The sequence below is a fragment of the Falco rusticolus genome, chromosome 8, assembly GCF_015220075.1.
Source record: "Falco rusticolus isolate bFalRus1 chromosome 8, bFalRus1.pri, whole genome shotgun sequence".
Lineage (NCBI taxonomy): Eukaryota > Metazoa > Chordata > Aves > Falconiformes > Falconidae > Falco > Falco rusticolus.
This window is the reverse complement of record NC_051194.1, coordinates 8,541,543-8,562,295: the sequence shown is the minus strand read 5'-3', so window position 1 is coordinate 8,562,295 and position 20,753 is coordinate 8,541,543. Positions and strand designations below refer to the sequence as shown.

Below are 20,753 nucleotides of genomic sequence, written 5' to 3'. Positions count from 1 at the left end.
CCCCTGAGGCAACACGATCAGATCATCCCCTACACATTTAAGGGACTCTGTCAGCACCTGTATGAGGTGCCCTACCCTACCGAGGATTTTATTTATTTATTTTAATAGCAAGATGCTTGCTTTAACCTAATTTATCCAGCAGAGATGACCAGGACACCAGGAGGTGAAGGGTTCAAAACAGATTAAAAATCCAGGTTTTCCTTAATCACAGTTTCGGTTTTCCTCACTAAACCACTCAATCTTTTCAGATACCAATTCCAACACCAAGAAATAAAAGAAGGAAAAAGCAAAGTGAAAGAAGATACAAGAGAGGGAACAGAGAGAGGAAAACAGAGACAATCCATTACAACCCCATAATTTCCTCCTGCAAAATTTCAGTTTGCATGCACCGCTGGTTCAATTACTGTATACAGCTTTACCCTTCAGCAGAACTAGAATTACAGAAAAACCCATTTTTAAAGGTTAGTGAGAGAATTTTTCATTGACAGTGACCTGCTTTAACAGGGGCACACAATGTAAGGTAGGAATTGTATTTGCCTTACTCCTCCAAAACAGATATTTAAACCTGTTTGGGGCTGCAAGTGAAATATGTCTGGTCATCTTAATCTACTCCCCACAGAGAGCAAAGCCAAGGAACAAACTCACTCGATTACCAGGTTCTGCACAAAATACTGAACCTGGCATTACAAAGCACGTTTTCCCGGACAAGGAGCTGATCCCCACAGCACTTTTAAGAGTAGATAAAAAAAACTAGGAGTCACAGTGACAGGGTTAGCAGATCAGAAGGGGCAAGGTTTAATGCTCCTAGATCAGAAACTCCGCTCCTTTTCTCACACAGCTGTGCCATCGCTCTCTGAGCCCTTTCTCCTAGCACTCCTTTGCTGTTATTCCAGAACTTGGATTCACGCGAAGGCAGGGATGCTGGGCTACGTGGGGCGCAGCCAGCATGGGATGCCAGAGGAGGCTGGGCACAAAGGCTGCAGCTCTTCCGTGTTTTCACAAGAGCAACTTAAAAGTTGTTCTAATGTGCTCAAGAGCGTAAGGCCAAAAGGGCTATTTTGATGAGAAATAAGTGGGGTTACTGATGAAGTATCATTTTTAATTGCCTAGGCAATGGTAAGTGTGTTGCCAGCACCTGTTAGATAAGGCAGGAACTTTTTTTTTTTTCTCCTCCTCTCAGAAAAGTGTGTTTCTCCAAAATGTTTCATTCACCAAAGCTATAACCAGAAGCACAAAGTTGTTCATCTGCAGTTTAGACCCTTGAAAACCATCTGATAAATACTTTCTCTTTTAAATCCAGGAAGAGTGACCCTGCACCTTGCTAGAGAAGAGCTCTCCAAAGGGAGCAGCAAGAGCATCTACGGTAAATCAGCAGCCACGTGGCTTCATTGAGCCTGGAGAAGGGCTGAGCTTACAGGATGCCACTGATGCTAAGGAAATATGGAATTATTCTAACTATTTACACAATCAGCAACACTAAGACAAGATATAGTAAAAGCAGCGGAAGCACTACTGATTATATTATTCCAAACTTAGTGTACTCAACCCAACATGCAGTTCTCCAGGGGAATTTTCTTGATTATTTCTTTTTAATCAGCTAAATTATAGCCTTCTAAAAAACTCTGGGCAAATGACAGCTTATTCTTCGAGAAGGCTGCTGTACAATTGGACTCATGAAATATCAAGATCATTTCTGTGGAATATATTCCCATTTCCCATCCTAATTACTGATGGATTAGTTAGTGTCACTGGAATTATAATAATTTGCCTAAGTAGCAAGTTTTTAAATAAAGATGGAAATTGCATTCAGAAGCTCCTCTCTCACACATTATTTATACATACCGCGTGTCTGTTTACTCTCCATGCATGAGTGGCTATTTTGTCCCTAAAGATCCAAGATAACGTGATAACAAGGATCCTACAAGCACATACACACTTTCATCTTTTCTCACTTGCAAGCATTTCCATTTACAGGATTATCATCATGCTAATGCATGTCTGCCAGCTGTCACCCTGCTGCATTTTATGCTGGCAGCAGTGCCTCCCTCTCTCCCTCCACGTGCACCTGCATCATGCATGCAGGGGGCTGTTCATTCCAGCAGTGACTAATTCCCTCTTCACCTTCAGAAAAGATAAAAAAAACCCCCTTCCTTCCACCTTCCAGCTGCAGCGCAGGCAGGCTAGTTGGCTGAAGGCCATGCACCCTCACCCCAGCTCTGACCCCCAAGCAAACCCTGCTCCTGCATGGAGCTCGTGGTGCTGTGCTGACCCCCTGCAGGTGACCGATTCTCCCCGTGGTGATACCATGCACCGATTCAGCCATTTGGGGGTATTTTCCTCCTTCCCTCTAGCTGTTCCAGTCTCAGTATGGCTTCCAAAAGGCTATGAGCTTTTTTTTCCTTTTTGAGTAATTAATTTGCACAAACAAAACCACTTAGTACTACACATAACAAAGCCTTCTGGAATAGGCTAGGCATCACCAACTTGTCATTGCTATGCCATTTGTAGCTGGCTGATTGCTTTTCCCCCTTCAAAACCAAACATAAAGTATCTGGAGGAGAAAGAAGGACTTGTTTCCAATCTAAACTGGTCTCTCCAAATCCTTGCTATCTGCAGTATCTCTCACTGCACGAGGGTAAGGGCCATGCTGGGGCCATCTCCAGCAGGATTCAGAAACCAGGTGAGCACAGGCCCTGGTGAGAAAGCATCCTCCGACCCTCTGTCCATCCCCTCATCTCCACCAGCCCTGGACCAGACTCTGGAGGCGAAAGCCCTGCAACAACACTAACCCTAACCCTGCCCCGAACTTACTCCTGACAGCCATAGCCTCCTATATGCTAAGGAGCAAGATCAAGAGAATATTTGGCCAAATACACAACCTTTTGAAGCTTTCCCAAAGTTCCAAAGTGTTGTTTCTCTTTCACATCCATTTTGGCCACTGTAAAAATCTTTTTAACCCTCACAGCAGAATAACTGGAACTTAAAATCAAGCCATCTTCCCCCTTAAGCCACTAGAAAAAGCTCAAGTGCGATGCTCCTGCTCAGCCCAGCGTGGTTCATTGAGTCTTAAAACCACGCTGGTGCCCTGGTTGGGGCTACACAAGAGCTCACACGGCCACCAGGCTGGAGCCAGGGGACTCTGCATGTGTAGCACATGTATCTGCTGGGGAGATTAGCTCAACAAAAGATTAATAATAAAGCCACAAAGGGAAATCAGCCACTAAACTCCTACCAAAAGCCACACAGGGAACTGGGCGATTAATGTTTTGAAAATCCTCCCTATCAATCAGGGGCTATTCTATGGAACAAGATATGTTAGACACATCGCCAATTAAAGGGAAAACTATATTCAGTTATTTGGGAAGAGAGTTTGTACCTGTTAGAGGCTCAGAAAATGAGAATTTTTCACTATTCTTAGACGAATTTCTTCTTTTTCTGGGAAAACAGGCCCATTTTGAACAGTGGCAACACACTGTCCCGGGATGAGGCACTCGGTGCACGCAGTGGGAGGACAGCATCACTGCTCCCATTTCACAGGGGGTGCAACAGGAGGCTCAAGGGCCCCAAGGACACCTTTCCCACAGCGAGAGGGAGGATTACAGCCTGTGAACGCAGAGCCCCTATTCCAGCCACAACTATGAAATAATACTCTTGTATACGTAGGCAGCAAGCACAAAATATTGGCAGGAGCCCTAGCGTGGTAATGCACAAGTGTGACAAGAAACATGAATTATCGCTTATCTTGTGATATAGAAGCAACAGGGCCCCAATTCAGCGCGATATTCCAACAAGTTTGGTAAACATACCAGAGACTGTTTGATAATAATTTTGCCTGTTTCCAAGGGGGGGAAAAAAAAAAAAAAGAGACATTTTGAAGTTTGTGTATGTGATGTCGGTTCATTTTTTCAAAGGGGCAACGTGACAGCTGTGTTGGAGATAATCAAGAAACCTGGGGGCAATTAGGTTTTAATGCTGTGACAGTGGGGAAGTGTATCAACCTCCTTGTTACAGCCACAAGTTCTTGGCAAAATGTTCTATAATAAGGCACACAGGATGTCATCATTTCTTTGCAGAATATTTTCCTGATATTTTTCTTTGTTTGAAACCACGCAAGGAATTATTTGCAGATTTGCAGATGGCAATCATAGCTACAGCACCCTATTTCACTTCAAGTAAACACTATTACAGTTATAATCTACATTAGGCAGAGGAAAGGAAGTTTTGCAGACACTGCTACCTTACACAAACTGAAAAACAAGTATGACAGCCAGCAGTGCTACAGAGGGCACTTTGATTTCCCTGGTACATCTATGCCTGATGTAGGGATGTTCTTCACTGTCTCTGGTGATTACCTCACATCCGACAAATTACTAGTCTTCCCAAAATCCCAGCTAAGGGTGAGGGAGTGCCCTTGGAAAGACTGAAAGTCCAAAGCTCAGAGAAGCCAGCTGAATTATTCACAGAAACTATGTTCCAGAAACAAATGCTCAACCTGGGCTCTGTTTTTCCACTCTTAATTTCTTCTGTTGGCACACAGTAATTTCCCATTTGTTCACAAACATTTATGAGTGCATCCTCTGTGGAAATCAAACATTCAAGGTCTGCTTGGAGCACATTCTCCTGATACAAAGACTGTAGCTTGGGCTGCTACAACATTAAGAATGAAATGGACTTCACTACATCACAGAAATCTCACCTGTAAGTCACTCCCTGAGCCTAAAAGCCCATCTAACAATCAGTCACTAAACCCCCACGTGTTTTCATCGTATTCCAGAGCAGTTCTGCAAAGCAAAGGTTTGGGGATCCCCACCCTGCCACAGACTCCTGACATGCTGCTCATGAGAATGACACAGCTGAGGGCAGAACTGCCACCCATCCCCTCCCCGCACCCTGGTGTTCCAGCTGCCAAATGCCGAGGGTCTTTTCCTCCTCCTTATATTTTTGGTAACAGCACTCTTAGGCTTTTCCTTCTCCAGTTCAATGAAACCGATCTGAATCCTTGATCGTTTCTCATTGTGGTCTTGCAGAGAGAGAAAATGGAAGGAGACATGAGTTAGGCACGATCTCCCTCACCACTAAGTGATGTGCTGGGGGACAGGGAGGGGAGAGCGCCCCATCCCCTCGCCACCGTAACCCCCTTTCCTCCCCATACTCCCCCTGACTCTGTGAGTTCGAAATCAGCTTTAGCGAGTCTACACTGTGGAACATAAAGCAGAGCAGTATCAGTTTCAGCAAAAGATCTACAGCACCAAATGCACAGCATCCAGCCAGCATGCCTCACCTGCCAGGGCACGGAGCCCTGGTGGGACACAACGCTCAGATGGCCATTCGACTCCCAGGTCCAGAGCCCCAACCAGCCCCAACAGCTTCCAGCTCTCTCCCCTTCTCCCTGAAGGCTGTAGGCACCCACAGCAGCACCAAATGCAAGCTCCGGCCAGTGCAGTTTTACATTCCAATTTGCACAGGTGTAAATCGACTACTCAAAGCACAGGAGAATCATCTTTCTTTAGCAACCCAAGGTGAAGAGATGAGCTGCTTTCAGTTGTACAACCTCCTTTGCTCAAAGCTCCCCATGCCACACGAGCCCACTGCCCTTTGCCTTCCCTTCCCATGAAGGCGATCGTAGATTCCCACACCGCAACCTGCACTGCTGCAACACAGAAAGCACCAGATTTCCAGCAACAGAAAGAAGGGGACCAAAATAAGGAATTCATGATGAAAGGTTACCTGTTCTCAAGTCTTCTCTTCTGGTTCTGTGCTCAGACTTCTTGCCTGACATAGTTTGGTTTTATATGCAGGTCACTCAGTCATTCTTCTCACATGTACACCAGGCGCTGCTGGAAAATGTGGCCATTATCCATCAAGTCCTTTGCTTTAGTCAGCTTCCAGCAGAAGAGTAATAGATGCACTTGTGTTGTCACATCATTGTCCAAAATGTCAGGGTAAAAAGCCCTGAACATTAACAACTCCCTAAGGAAATCAGTTCTTAAAAAAATAGAATGTGGGGACAGAAAAATGCAGAGCATCCCTTATTATCAGGGATGAGTTATGCAGAAAAATGTCCTGACTAGCTGTATGCCAGCCAAGTACCCACGCTGTGGTTTTATTTCCGCTGAAGTTTACATTGCATACGGATAAAGAAACATGTGCACATGTTGGTTTTAATTTCCAGGATCGAAAATTAGAAATAGTCTTCTCTTTGGACATCATACATTAAAAGAGACATATCAGTTTCAAGGGTGAGTGTAATCTCTTCCCAGGGCACTTGCATTAAGATTCAAACAGCGCGGTGAGGTGATAGCATCAGGCAGTGCAAATTTTCATAGACAGTAAAGGAAAAGGGGGGGAAAAACAGAAAAGAAAAAAGATGAAATCAAAGATGACAAGATGCAGTAGTCAAAAGTTAGGAGGAAGCGGAGGTCGGGCACACAGACTAATCAAGGTGGCACGGTGATACCTTCCTGGTGCGGTCAATCTCTACAGTCTGCTTTTAAAGGATTTGCTAAAGTTAAGGGAGAACTAAGCAAAGCTTCAAACCTTTTAAAGCTGGCTAAAATGTAGACATGAACAAAGATATTTCTTTTCTGAGATGCACAAAAGAAAAGCAGAGTGGAATGGGAGGGAAAGAATACCCTGTCCTGAACAGCCTGAAGATGAATTTGGGTGACCTCTACTCGCTAATTCCTAAAAAAAACCCGACCTGGGACTACAAACCCTGCAGAGGAGCTGTCACCAGCCCTGGCAGGTTTACGCTATTGGTACATATTTTCACATTTGCAGCTGCAAGTGCCCAACATCAAAACCTCAAATGAGAAAGATAAGGTGAAATAAATTCGAGAGCGCTTTGCCCACTATGTTTTTGTTGAGTGCCCCTTTTACACAACCCCTCATCACAGCACAGTGAGTATGTCTAAGAAAGGTGCTTGTTAAAAAAAAAAAAAGAAATATAGCTGAAGTTAGACAAGGCTGCAGGAATCTGGCTCAGAGACAAGTAACATCACCAGTCCAGTCACCTGGACCAGTGAGATCCCTTGCCTCTCCAAACTCAAATGCGTGCAGCCTCATCCATGCAAAGTCTGGGAAGGGACCCTCCAACCCATGTCCCATCACAGTGCCCCTTCAGACAGGGGAGGCACGGCCACGCTCTCAGGGCTACAACCCACCTCCAGTTCCTTAACTGGGCTCGTGTATTACTGATAAGTAATTGATACACAGGAAATGAATGCGAGGCCGCCACGGAGTCCGCTCCTGCATACAAATACAGGCAGCTGAATGTGAATCAGCAGCAAACACTGCAGCCCTGCCATTCCTATGGCATTTCCAGTATGGACGTGCTTAAAATATCTCAACATAAAGTGTTTCACTTTGTACAAATGATGCTGGCGTGACTGCTCAATGCCTTTTCAGAGAGGAAACTGCAAAGGGTTGAAGGGATCAGATAAAAACAAAGATAATGTGTTATGCAGACACTACTCTGGATGAATATCTAGAGAAGAGAGAGACTTTATGGGGCAGCACAATAAGATATCAAGATAAAGAGGAAAGGCACACAAAGGCGAGCATACAGTTCTCCACACATTCAGCCTTTAGGGAAAATCTTCCTATTTTTCCCTGGGAGCCAAAGAAAGCCCCAAAATTAATCTCTGTGCACAGCCTAAATTTTTATTTAGCGCCAACTTTGTGCCTGCATCAAATTCCTCCACAGCATAAGATGCAACACTGTAAATAGGCTCATTTTCATTATTTTATCAAATTGTAACTTTCTCTCTGCAGCATTCTCTGAGGCTGGCAACACTGAGACGTGCAGGAAATGTAAATCGCTCCCCTTTTGATATGATAACTGTAGCAGTGAATTGCATCCCAGAAATCAGCTCAGGATTATAGCCGAGAACTCGCTGAAAGGCACTTAGCTGTGGCGTTGTGCCAGAAGGGTAAACTTCAGCTGGCAGGTCAGTGCAAAGCGGGCTCAGGTCTTGGGAAAGAAGAACAATACATAACATCCAGCTATCTGCGGCTGCACAGACCTCAAAGCCAACAGCCTCAGGGTCAATGTATAATTAAAGGATGCTAACAGGTGTTAAAAACAAGTGTGTATTTATGTATGCAAATACACAGGAGAGCAGTATTAAATATGAATAAGCACCTAGGAAAGCAACAGCCAGCAAGCTGTAGGATAAAATCTATTTGCCAGACAAATACAGATATATATATAAACAACCACATACACAAAAAAATTGCATTTCCTGCACAGAACTATTTGTGGTAGATAACATTATAATAATAATTTTAATCATGCATCGTTTATTTAAATAATTTTTCAGTTTCAAAGATTCAGCGGATGCTGGAATGCAAATAAAGATAATCAGAAAGTGAAAATAAATGTTTTCCCAACGTCTTATTTTCATCCATAAATGCCACTGGTTAACAGCTACTAGCGTGAACCCTGGGCCAGAACTCCCCTGCATTCGGTACTGCACAAACACAAAAATAAAAAGCTGTCTGAACCCTAAGGAATTTGCAGCTCTAACAGAAAAGAGGCAGCAGATGGATATAGACAGAAATAATCAGGAAGTAGTAGTTAACAAGGCAGGAGTTAGTCTCAGCAAACCAAATCCCTGATTGCTGGGAGCCTTGTACAGGCATCACAACAAAGAGGAGTTTTGATCATCGATGCCCCACAACACACGGAGCTCTGCACATCCTTCATCTTCACCGCTGTGCTCCATCTGTTGCCTCTGCGCTTGCTGGCAATCGTGCCGTGTTCACCTACTACACTTTGTCTTTTAACACAAAAACTCTTCGGGCCAAGGACCGTCATATATGACCTCACTCTCCAGCACTGAGCACAGTAGGGCTCAAACTGGTCATAGAGACCAATAAAAACATTTATGAACAAAATGCCTCATCAATAATGATGTTTATTAATAACTACTCCAACAGACTATGAGCATGCACGCACCCAGGTCTAAAGTAGAAATTAAGACCCACAAAACCCATGTAGAACAACAGAGGCATCCATCCGTACTTTCAGCAACAGTGCCTTCTGATGGCTTTTATTCAGTCCACACAACTCTTGCTCTAAATCCGAACCTTGCAGAGAAGAGGATGAGTGGCTGGCACTTAATTATCTTGTGGAACTGAGACACACCATCAGCAAACGCACACACTACGCCCAGCCTCAGCTGGAACTTGCAGAGGCACCACACCACATGCCACAGTAATAAAAACTAGCCTGACAGCTGGATGGCTATGACAAACACGAGCCATAAAAACATTTAAAACATCCTAAAACAGTTTTCTGTAACAGAAATATCATCTGCAGGATACAGCATTTTTGCTGGAAGGTTTTATTTCAGCACATTTGCCTCAATGCCCTGTTTATGACTACATGTTTCAGACTAATTTTAGGCCAATGAAGTATTTCATTTGTATAACCAAACCTGTCTTTCATAACACAAGACCATTCCACATGGCTTTCAGGTTCTTAAATTAAATGCTTAAAAGTCACGAGATGGGAAAATAAAATACTGTACAGCACCAATCCATCCTTTCCTTGTTCCCAGCTGGACCTGCGCTGCTGGGGAGCGGCTGCCCTTCCAGTCTGCACTTCCACAGTCATCAAAGGGTTAAACAATAAATTTAACCATTAGCAAAGTAGCAGTAAATGGTAAAAGGGTTGCTTTTGCAGCACCCCAGTGCAGTGTGTACAGCCAGGTGGGACAGGTAGGAGGAACTGCAGCACTGAGCTCCCCTCCAAAGCCGCTCTTAGTGGCAGCAGGGCACCCATCCATCTGAAGAGTTGGGCGCCTATCCTGAGCACTTGGTACCATACTAATAATTTCAGTGAGGTCCCCATGGAATAAATCTTCAAAACCACTCCACTTGCATAACAAACGAAGTATCTGGTTTTGAGCATTTTATATCTTTGCACCAGGAACATTATGAACATACATTCTTATAGCTAGGATTCAGTTCTCTATGTCTTTGGAGTTTTTGTGGTTATTTTGGTTTTGGTTTCTTTGGGGTTTTTTTTTTAATTGTACATTTTTTATTTTTTTTTTCCCCTTGGACATCTCCCAAAGATAGAAAATACTGCTTAGAGTCAAAGTTCATGGAGACTTCACTCTGCATGGTTAGGTGTGTTCCGTATCTATTAATTACATTACGTTTTCAGAAAGATATAGTAAAATACAGGGTAAGGACGCAGCTCCTACTTAAAGGCATGCTCAATAAAGCGTTAGCTGCAACTTCCATGCTTAAATGTGCAACGTGACAGATTTTCCAATGCAATTCAAACCTCAAAAGTGGAAAAGAAAAAGCACGTAAATGGACCTCGCTTGCTCTTAAATCACTGTTAGCAAATCTTAATCTCTTTAAGTCTGGTAGTTTCAAATCAGGCCTATTTAACTTGCAAAGGTAGGTCAGGTTTTATTGATCACCTCTAATGCTTACAAATGCACTAAAAAAAAAAAGAAAGAGTAATGAGACACACAGCTCAGTTGCTAAAGGCTCACTGGAAAAATATGTGGCAATATTTACAGCCTTCAAGCTATGCTGTTTTCAGTGCAATTTCTATACGCACCAGAATGCAGATTACATTTGAAAAAAAAAAAAAAAAAAAAAAAAGAGCCCTACCAGAGCGGAGGTGGGTGTTTGTGTTTATTAAACCCACAACAATTAACTGCCAGAACAGAGTCACAACAGCACAAGTCCATTTACTTCTCAGTTACTACTCCTCTACCTTTTTTCAATGCAGTATTTTGTGCCTGGATTTCCCACTCAGAGCCTATGCTATGCCCTGAATTTTGAACTACTAACAACTGGTAGCATTATTGTAGTTGCTATAGAAATAAGGCAGGCTTATTGTTATTTATATTATGGCATCACCTAGAGGTGCTTTTAATTAATCAGAGTTCCTTCTTCTACACCTTTCAGACAAGGACCAGAGCAGAAGCACATTTATAATACCAATGAGGTTTTTAAATACACAAGTGCTGACTATTTGAAGAACCTAGATTTTAAAGGAATGAGATGACAAATAAAGGAAATAAATATATGTGACCTGGCTAAAGGCCAGTGGTCCACTTCTTAGCAGAGAAACCAGGGAATGCCTAAAGAACAAGCAGTGAGGCACTTTCCATCTGTATGGACAAGAACAGACCAAATTCATTGCAAGATGTAGACACAGCCTTACTTGATACAGCTTTTGGCTTCCCTACCCTAGCTGTTTCGCGAAGGATTTCACTTATGAACCACCTCTCAGAAAAATGAAAATTATTTTTCCATGCAAAACTAAACATGATTTTCACTTTGTTATTTTTCATGCCATGCTAAAATAAAACCACAATGAGTTTTCAATTGATATCTGATATATCACTCCCTTTCCAACTATTAAATACTCATTTTTATGGCCTGACAGAGATACTAAATATAATATTCACAGACACATAAACACATAAAAAACCACTGCAGTTAATGTACTAGAACAGACACAGGATTTCTGGGTTTTATTCTACTGCAGACTTCTTGTACCACTCAGACAAGTTCCTTCATCAGCCTTTACACCCAGGCTTCCTCCTACGTCTAATGAACAGGTGAGCTGCAAAAATGGATCCCTGCCTCGGCCATGCTCTGGAACTACACTGTCAAACAGTTAGAAAAGACAATAATAAATAGCATAAACCCCATCATCAACTTCAGGCAATTATCAAATGTTTATTAGCCTCCAAAGTGAAGGCTAATAAACCTGCTTATTTTAGTGGATAAAGCCAAATTACCTTGATTGAAGTTGGTAAGTGTTCAAAGACGAACAGTTATGGCCTCATTTGCTTTTAGTTATTGTTGAGGAAATGTCAGCTCAAAAAGCTGAAAGACATTTCCTAGTTATTTAGGCAATGTGAAACTTGGGCAGTTATTTTCCAGGAAACATGGCCTGCCTGACAGGATTTAAATGAATAAAACTGATATTATTACAATTATCATTAGAAGACGATGTCCCTCATCAAAATGTGTCTGGATTTTAATTGACAAGGTCTGGGTTAATGCTGTGAAAATGCCAATGAAAGCAAAGCCTGTGGCTCAAACTAATTGTCAGCACTGAGCAACCTCAACCTCTAACCCACCACAGATTTATCACTCTGTGCATACTGTACTCATGACAAGAAACGTTTGAATTAATCATTAACAACTAGAAATTCCTTCCAGACAGAAAGCGAGCAGAGTGCAGGGCTGCCCGCCCCCCTTTCCCGCGCTCCCAAGCCACGGAGAGGTGCCTACGAGCCTTCCTAATGAGAAAGACTTGGTTTGTTGTTTTGCCACCTTTTCTTTTGAGGGCATTGCAGGGGAATCTTTCAGTTGTCCTAAAAGGAGGACAAAGACACTACTCTGAGCAAACTGTAGTGCATGTATAGCTGCATGTCCTCCTACCACCCTAGCCAGCCTCCCCCATCAGCTCCAGCGCAGCCAAGAGAAGCACATGGTCTTCATGGATGAAGGGGTGATGGTACAGTGTGACCATGCAGGGTCACACATGAACACAAGCCCCAACAAGGAGGCTAAGGGGCTTCTTACTCCCAGCAATACCCACACCATTGGTCCCTCTTCTCAAGAAAGGCCAGTGCAGAGGTGCAGCATGCTTGGTTTCCAGCCCAGCAGATGTGCGGTCCTTGCCCAAGGCACAGGGATCGCTACTAAGTGCGCCCAGCCTGCTCCTGCTGTCAATCTTTCATATACACTCATCCCAAATGCTGGCGGCAGTTACTAGTACCAGACCATGCAACCGAGCATCCACCACCTGGGCTGTCCCACCAGTTAATTCAGGGCAGGCCCCACCGTGGCCACTGGGATTTGTCAAACTGAGGAGCAGCCCAGTGAGTTTCCTCTGTAGTGGTGGCCGTTAGCCCCAGTGCATCGAGCCACATTGGTACAGAGACCAAGATGTAGTCAAAACCCCAGGAGAGAAGCCAGCAAAGAGTGGGATGTGAGCACAGGCCCCGCACAGTGGTCCTCTGCGCTTTGGTGGCATCCCTGGGGCAGCACAACAGGGCAGAGGAGGACTTACACCCTCCCTACTTCAGTCACAAGCTCAGCACCACTTTGGAAGGTGCCCTCAGCTGCAGCAGCAGTCAGTACCACTTCCCCCACCCAATTTCATAAACAAAATGCAAAGGGGTCTGTAAAAAACTTCCTGAAATCTCTATCTTATTTACATTTTGCCTACCCCAGCACACTGGTGCAGACTCTCCAGAATGTCACTGGGCAGTAGGAGAGAAGCTGAGAGCCTCTGGTTCCTGACAGAGGCATGAGGTCTGCCAGGGTAAGGGCACAGTCCTGAGCCTCATGTTGCCTTTCCACATGCAGTTTTCACTGGGAATGCTTTGGTCCTCAGCTTCTTCACCCATGCAGGTTACGGCACCATCACAACACAGCTTGAGCAGACATCAGCGTGCTGGTCCCCCCAGCCCATCTTTACACGACATCTGATGCAAAACTAAAGAGTTCCTTCTCACATGACATTAAGACTGGAAAGCACAGCAGGACTGCAAAGAAAGGAAGAGGGGAATCTCCAGAAAGATCAGCGGCCAGTTCCTGAGGTGGGGGAAAAGGCATACGGCCACTAATGTCAAAAGGCACCACGCTTGTCTGGTGAGATATACATGGAGCTTACTTGCTCCACCTGGTAGAGAGGGGGAAAAAAATTTTTTTTTAAAAAAAAAAATCTCCCTGTTATCAACTGACTAATCAGGAGAAGACAACAGACACCATCTGCTGTGGTGAAGAAGTAAGATGCTACCTTGCTTGGAGGGTGCCAGTGCCAGTGTCAGCAGGGTCTCTGCTGGCCCCTTCCCAGGAACTGGGAGGCAAAGACTGCTGGGGGCCTTTGCCTATCAACAGAAATGCTGCTCACTTCACTCTCCCTTCTCTCCTAGAGGTGAAAGGCAGCTGTTTCTCCTCCCATTTATCTCCAGCTACCCAGCCTTTCTGGGTGGTTTTTTTTTTCTGTTTCTATACATTCACTGCAGAAACGACGAACTGGAAAGCTCCCATTAAACGATGCCAATAAGAACTCTCCATTCACAGCTAATGCTTGGCTGCACACATTCTCTCTTATTTCCAAATGTTTTCAGTATGTTTTAGCCTCCCTTCATTAAACATATTCATAATTATTTGCAGCACATCTAAAGAACTTGTACAACAAGTTTGTGCTTCCACATTCAGTCTATTCAGTCTCCTGGCTGCAAAAAAAAAGCCAGCGTGACAGCACTAGCAAAGAGGTTTGTGTCGATCAGGAGCTCAGAAAGAGGAAACCAGAAGCCACACCATCCTGACTTGAGTTGGTGACAACTGCCTTCCACCTGGCAGCAATCGGGCGCTTTACAAAATCCTAGGTATTTCTTAGAGCATCACACCTCAATTAACTGTCAAATTAGTCAGCAACGGTGACAATAAATTTCATAATAAAAATGTGCAAAGTGGAGAATTCTGGTACCTTAACTGAAAACCTGAAAAGCCTAAAGGATTTTTCTGGTCTAAAGAGACACTGGTAATACAGCAAAGTATCTTCATTACACCAGTTACTGTTGTGGCTTCACGAGGCTCTTTCCATCGCACACTTCAATACCCTCTAGACTCAGCAATGGCTTGACTGAGGGAAGTCACACCGAACGCTCTTTAGCTCAGCTTCAAATAGTCACAAAAGTTGTCAGGGCTTTCCAAAATCCTCTCTCAGGCATCCTACGCAGCTATCTATGGAAGAGCATCTTCGGCACTTCAGTTGTGCTCTGCTGGCCCTTCACTGCTCGACACAAGCTAGTAGGACCCAGCACGCAATTATGAGACCAGAATGGCTCCAGAAGTACACATGGAGCCAGAGCTTCCAGCAATTATTTCTGTGATCCTTAAGACAGAGGTTGTTCAGGGACAGAACCGCTCCTTTAGGTAATTAGATGCCCAGGGCTACATGGTGCCTGTCAAACTCTTCCCATCTACATCACAGGCCAGTTTTTGTGGATCATTATGAAATAAATATGTCATCCTGAAGGATGAAAATAGAACAAGCTGTAGCCCATCTGAACCTGCATGTTTCCAATTCACCACTATAAAGAAACACAAAATGTTACTCCCTGGCTGCATATGGGACATGGGTGACTTCCCTTTCACACTCACAGGCCTTTATCAACTAGGATGCACAATTAAGCTAACACTCGTCCGATGAAAGGTAAAAGTCACTATCTGGGTGGTGGCACAGGTGCAGGCAGGGCAGTAAAGGTTCTAGAGCATCCTGAGCAATCAGTTCCACACCTGACATTCTCCATTAAGCTTTGTTCTGGCAATATTCCCACTTTCTGGCAATATTGAGGAAGGAAATGCAGTAGTCTCCTTTATTTTTTCTGCAAGACTGGATGTAAAGCTTTGAAAGCAGAACTGCCTTAATTATGTGGCAGGAGGATGGTAGTTTATAATTAATTTTCCACATCAACTGTTGGCCACCCTCCTCCTCCTCTCTGCTAGGCTGCAAACTGCCAGTGGATACTTACCCAAAGAGCAGGCATGCCACAGAGCAAAAAGCGTGATTATTATTAGCAAACACTATTGATAGTGTGGTGCTAGCCAAAAATAAGAGGTAAGCAAGCCTGGGTGCAGTGAGAGTAGTACCAGTGCAAAGGCAGCCCTGCCTGAAGCTGCTTATCATCCAAGAGACGCAAAAAAGAAAGGGATAGAAAAGCAGGATGGAGAGAGCAAGGCAGACAGGAGAAGGCTGCTCTCTGAAGCAACACGACAAACATCAGAGTCCAGAAAGCGGAGGCACAGGCTGACAATCCAGAACGAGCCCATTCGTATGACTTTGGGCAGACCCGCTGACTTCTCAGTACTTCAAGAGTGCAGGGTAGAGGACTATTATATTACTGTTCTGTGATTGATATCTTGAGAATCTCATGTTCGTTTTGGAGTTTCTTATTTTCTTTCAGAAATTCAACTCAGTTCTGCTGCTGATATCAGCTTTTTAATTCATTTTACACCAAGATATTTGTTATCAGAAATTGTGCTTTGATATGTGTCGAGTTGATGGATTCAATAAAAGCCCTGTCAGAAAAAGTTGAGTGAATAGGGTTGCAGAAGTGGTATCATCAAGGGAATTGATATGTTAACAGCCAGTCTGCTGATCTTGCAACAAAACATGCAAACATAATAGCCGTTTTATTTCCTCACCCTGGCAAAATAGTTCAGAGAAACACTAGAAAACATTTGCATAAATGTTACTCATACAAACAAGCTCAGCATGCTCAATGATAAAAAGCCCATGTAAAAAGCGATCCTGCATGCGATCCTGTTCTCCCATTTCGTGTGCAAAATTCACTCGAGAAGAATAAAGACTTTATTCAAAATAAAGCTTTGAATTTAACTTTGGGAATTCAAGCAGACGTCCCGTGATGCTCCAGCTGAACTCTCCCCTCAATAACACGAGGATAATTTTACTGACACATTTTCAGACACAGTCAGCAGACCTGCACCCCCCCCCAAAGTCATCAGAAAGTTGCATTAAGGTCTTATCCTGACATCTAAACCCACAGGCGCATAAAATCACTGTTTGTTTCTGATTTCATAACTGAAATCACGTAAGAAGCAAGGCAGATTTGAAGAGAGAAATAACAACTTCTTATCAGTCCATGTAATACAGGGAATGAGAAAAGGACGAATGCCCACTGCTCTGCCATGGGTCAAGCAGGGCTTTAACGTGTGAGCTCTGCTTCAACCTGCATCAGACCATCAGAGCCGCAACACCACCTCTGCACTGTCCTGTAACGCACAGAGATTTTGTTGAAGTGATTTCCAGAACATTTGGGGATGGTAAAAAATGTGATGTTAAGACACAACTTTTTAAAAAAAGAGAAATAATATTACAGCCTAAACAAAGCAACGAGAAAAGTTCCAAAGCAATTAATCTGAAAGAGGTGAATTACATTGAGGATTTATGTCCATGTAATGAAGACAATTAATTGCTACGAGATCCATAAAACACATTAAATGAACAGGGTATTTTCCAATTCTACTTGCAAGATAAAATTTATTAACTATGTTTAACGGCTATTTAAAAATTTTCTCTTACATATTTATTAAATGTGCTTTTTCAGCAGAACAGAGCATTTTACTAACTAGATTCTACTAATCTAAAAAATGAGTAATTTAAGAAAAGAAATACTACTCTGCATGTTATCTACAGATTTGTTTAAAATAATTCCTTACACAATAAGATTACCATCACCACAACTGCGTAAATGCAGCTAAAAGGGAATCTGCTTCTCTCACACGAGCAAACAACATTCTGCTGCAAAAAAAAGAATGAATTCAGCTAACATTACCTGAACACACATTGCCATTTCCAGCAGAGAGATGCAGCAAACATGGGTCCCGATGTCATTTGGTGTTACTGTAATGACTCATTAAAACCCCTTCGACGTGGGGGAGCAGGACACATGGAAGAAACTGGCATAGATCGGAGCAGCACCCTCAGATGGATCCACACCAGATCTCCTGCTTTGCCCTGCAGCCTCAGCAGCTCAGCCCACGCTATCTCCGTGCCCCCAGCTGTGGGCCTCAGGTGCACCTTTGGCACTGTGATTACAAGCAAACCAGAGACAGATGTTTACCACCTAAAAGTGGCCTAGAAGTGACCCTGTTCCTCATTCACCATATGTAAAAAGGGGATAAGAAGCACTTCTGTCTCACAAGGGTGTCATGGGAACCAATCAAGTTGATGGTACCCAATTATCCTGGTAAGTCTGCATGAGCCCCGAAGATGAAGAGAAAGAATAAAAAAGGGTCTCAGTGACTTGAACAAACAGTGGTGTTGCCAACTCTTGAAACTTTAGCACAATCTTCTCAATCTGCAATGTTCTTAAAAATCAAGTTTCCGTAAATGTGAGCTTTCCTTACATAAGAACCAAGTTTTTAGATCTGACAGTCACAAAGTAAAATGCAAAAATATAAACAAAGTCCAACCTAGAGTTTAATGCCTAAATCATAGTTTCGGCTACGTTGACTGTATGGAAGATGCTCTTTTTCCTCTGAAATCATGAGGTTTTGCAAAGTCCTGCACAACCTCTGCGCTGGAGTATTATTCATGCTGCAGCCAGAGATGTGAACCTTAGACTGATAGTTGGACCAGCTCTGGTGGGAAGGACATGGGGAGCTCATCTAACCGCCACCCTGCCCAAGGCAGGGGCACCCCCACGGTCACACCAGCAGCCGGCCGCCCTGGTGCAGATCCTACACCCTGCGTACCCAGCAAAACACACATGCCCACTGCGAGGAAGATTCACACGCTTTCACCTACAAAACCCACACGGAAACAGGGAATAAACAAGCTGCTGTGATTTCTACATTATAACAGGGCAAAATATTTCTCTGCAAGAGTCAAGAGGCCCTCTTGATTATGAAATACCTCTCTTACAGCCTTCCCCTTTAGGTATTACAATCACAAGAGCAGCAGCTTGGAAACAAACAAAAGTGAAGATGCTAACAAAAGCATGAGCAACATTTAACAACTTCCTCTTGCAGCAACCAGGTGCCTGGCGCAGACAAACGGAGCAGACAGGGCAGTGGTTTCACGTGTTTCCACAAAACGCCTGTACAAATTAACAGCATATGCTGTGGTCGGAACAGACCTTTATTGACCCTCAATATTAAAAAGTCAAAGCACCTAATTTAAGCTATTCCCACCAACATTTTTTCTGCAATTGCTGGAGACAGGCAGGCTCCAAACCAGCGGAACTGTGCTGAAGTGACAGTTCGAGTCCAGAGAGTCCAGGAGCAACGCTGCTGGTGCAGCCAGATCAAAAGCAGGGCAAGGAATGCACACCCACCTGGATGCATCACGTTTTCTCAGACACTCTTAAGAAAGTATTGACTTTGTTTATCTCCCCCCCACTAACACCAAGTGCAGGTGTTACACTGCTGCCGTCCTTTTCTCAACAAGACTACACTGCTGGCTCAGTCACCTCACAGAATGCCCATATGTTAAATAAAAAAGGATAGCATCATCTGATATCATTCTGCTGTGACCTGGGAACCAATACTTTACATTTTGGGGTTTTTTTATCAGCAAACTTTGCCTTTACAGAAGTAACTTGACCTAGATAAAAGAAACCAGAGAATCAGGGGCTCTATTACCCTAAATGTTTCTATAGCACAAGCTTTGTCCACAATACACTCCTTAAGTCCTGGTCCTCAATTTCTTGCTAAAAGAGAGTTGCACATTGCTTGCGGCAGTTACAGCAGCAACGCCTACAACCAAGGCAGTGTTTTTGTGGATATGAGAACCTCCACACGCAGGAATTTTAAGTGCTACACGACAAAGGGGGCACATACAATTATGCAAGAAATTAGTATTATTCCCGTCCTTGGCAAACAATGAGAATATACAAAGCACAAAGGAAAGCACAGAGCTGTATTACAAATAGGCTACTTCAGCATCATTTATTTTTTTTTCATCTCTGACCCTCTGAACTACAGACATTAGCGAAACACAAGTGAGACTTTCAAAATACAGATGCCTATCACCAAGTATACATCACCAACAGCAAAACACAACCATAAGCGAGCATTTTGTTCAATAAAGTACTTGATACAAGCACGCATCCCCTCAAGCCCAAGACTTTAAAAACACTTCACTCTGGATGAATGCTCTCCAAATTCAGGGAGAGCAAAGGTTACTTATGGAGGCAGTATGAGCATGGCACGTATACAGCAATAAAACACAAAGCTTGCTAATTATCTATATTCCCCATATGTAGATATTTTAAAAAGAGCAAAAAGACAAGAGCAGGGGAAAAATTACATACCTTACCAAACCTGAATGTTGGACACAACTCCTTTCAGAGCAACATTGGTGTGAAGGTAAGTTCCTCAGGCGACCACCAACTGCAATTCTTTTCTGACTCCCCAGAAGCCCCAGCTCCCCCTCGTCCGTGTCCCTGAGGAAGATGCAGTGTCCTCCAGTACTTCAGAGCCTCAGCTGCAGAAGATGCTGCTCAGAAAAAGGAAAGAGAAGAAGGTGTGGCATTAAATTCTAGGGTCAGCTGTTTGGCAGATTCAGAGCAGAACGTAAGAGAACATCAGATAGGAATGAAATGTCAAGGCAGGACAAAGAGTCTGTGACAATCCATCATGCGTGGCACCTTCGGAGGGCAATCTTTGAATTCAAGAACTGTGGTGCTAAGCTATTCTTGCTTTACAGTATTTTAATAGTGTCCCTACATCAGAAAGTGAATGCCAGCCCAGCTGCTTTTTATTCCAGTATGATATTGTAACAAGCAAGTAAGTAATACACTTCTCCATGGGGAATATTTTAATTCATTATGGTATTTCTGCAGAATAACAGGGCTTTCATATTAAAAGCAGAGACATCACCTCAGCCTTAACACATTTTACTGTTAAAATGGCTCTCGCTCAAGGAATTCAAGGCTCCTAAACAGGCAATCACATTAGGACCTTACACCTGATGGGGAGTGGTGACTGTCAGCAACAGGTTCCTGAGGTTCAGCCTCCAAAGGAAGTGACAGAGATAGGTAAATGGCCTAAACTTTTCTGGGAGGGTGGGGGGGTCAGCATCGCCACATTTTCTAGCTCACTGTTGCTGCTAGATATGTTCAGTGTTTCCAAAACGTCAGACCCTGGCACTGAAGATGGATGTGGGGGCTTCACTGTGAACACCCAGGTAAGAAGACAGCGACGGAGATGACCACCTGGCAGCA

At 43.6% G+C, this 20,753-nt stretch overlaps 1 protein-coding gene across 1 annotated transcript in view; it reads right to left on the bottom strand.

Annotated features, from left to right (window-relative positions):
• The window catches only part of SGCD (sarcoglycan delta), a 344,369-nt gene that overhangs the window by 194,906 nt on the left and 128,710 nt on the right, over positions 1-20,753 (bottom strand). Inside the window, exon 2 of the mRNA XM_037398393.1 lies at positions 19,842-20,026. The gene's annotated coding sequence lies outside the window, so the exon portion shown is untranslated. The remainder of the gene's footprint in view (positions 1-19,841; positions 20,027-20,753) is intronic.